The 1,126-nt window shown below is 36.4% G+C and overlaps 1 protein-coding gene across 1 annotated transcript in view; it reads right to left on the bottom strand.

Moving 5' to 3' along the window:
- sprt (PDZ domain-containing protein sprite) overlaps positions 1 to 1,126 on the bottom strand; it is a gene marked incomplete at its 5' end in the record, with an annotated part of 39,553 nt that overhangs the window by 6,172 nt on the left and 32,255 nt on the right. The window lies entirely within an intron of this gene.

Here is a 1,126-nt window from a genome sequence, read left to right as displayed (position 1 = left end):
AGAGACACGGTAGTGTCTCGCGCCAAGTGGGCGCGCAGCGCGAGACACGAGTGTATTTACACGAGCCAGCGAGTTGCGGGCATCCGAGTACTCGAAATTCTCGGTTTTTTTAATAAAGGCTAGACCGATGGAATTCTGAATATGAGTTCTATCGATAATTTGAGTCCGAATTATATAATAAACGTTTATTTTACCTCTACTTGTCCCACGAACGGAGATATCGTGATGCGAAATCCGAAATGTCAAAATTTCCTGTATAAGATACGTCTCCTCAAAAAGTCATCTCCTTTTCATATTTTGGACGGTAGATGGCACTCGTTTATTGCTCTCATTTACCATACATACGTGTGAATGTGAATGATTTATAGCCTCGCGAATTGGTAACGGCATGAACATATACGCAATGACGTTCACACGTTAAGCGGTCAAGCGGCCCGTTTAAATTTTTATATACTTTAGATTAAAATTACTCAGAAACTACAGCCGTAATTAAAGATCTAAAAACGCTTTTATTATATGTCGTCGGTATCTTTCGATTGCGATCAGTCCGAATAAAATTGGTGCAGCCGATACCGAGATCTGGAGATCGTTTCCCAAAAAGGGATCATTTCAGCTTTTCAAATTTTTTCAGTCATACGTGTAACATATACATAAAGGCCCGTATTCAGAACGCGCTTTTATCGATAAAAGCGCATATTTATCTCTGAAATTCTATAATATACGTAACGTAAAGTATAGTATGTTAGCGCGCTACATCATTGTAAGCGCGTTCTGAATACGGACCAAAGCGTTTGGTCCATTAAGCTGCTGTTCACAATGCCTTCATAGAATTCTAATTTTAATATAAAATTAAAGTAAAATAGTAACGAAAGTGAACCTTAATGCGTATTTGATTAATCATGATTCTTTATCAATAATAATTAGTGAAGAAGCAATTATTGAATATAATCGACTGAACGACTACATAAACCAGAAGCACAAATTATTGTTACTATTTCAAAAGAGTTATCGTAAAATTAAAGATGTATCATGGACATTACCGAAAATAATAACTTCCGTTCAACAGTCAGATCAAAAAGTTCGACAAAGTACTACTTCTTGGGTTATACGTGGTTTTCAAAATACT

Source organism: Trachymyrmex cornetzi, unplaced genomic scaffold, assembly GCF_001594075.2.
Source record: "Trachymyrmex cornetzi isolate Tcor2-1 unplaced genomic scaffold, Tcor1.1 scaffold30, whole genome shotgun sequence".
In the NCBI taxonomy this organism is placed as follows: Eukaryota; Metazoa; Arthropoda; class Insecta; order Hymenoptera; family Formicidae; genus Trachymyrmex; species Trachymyrmex cornetzi.
This window is presented reverse-complemented; position numbering and strand designations above follow the sequence as displayed.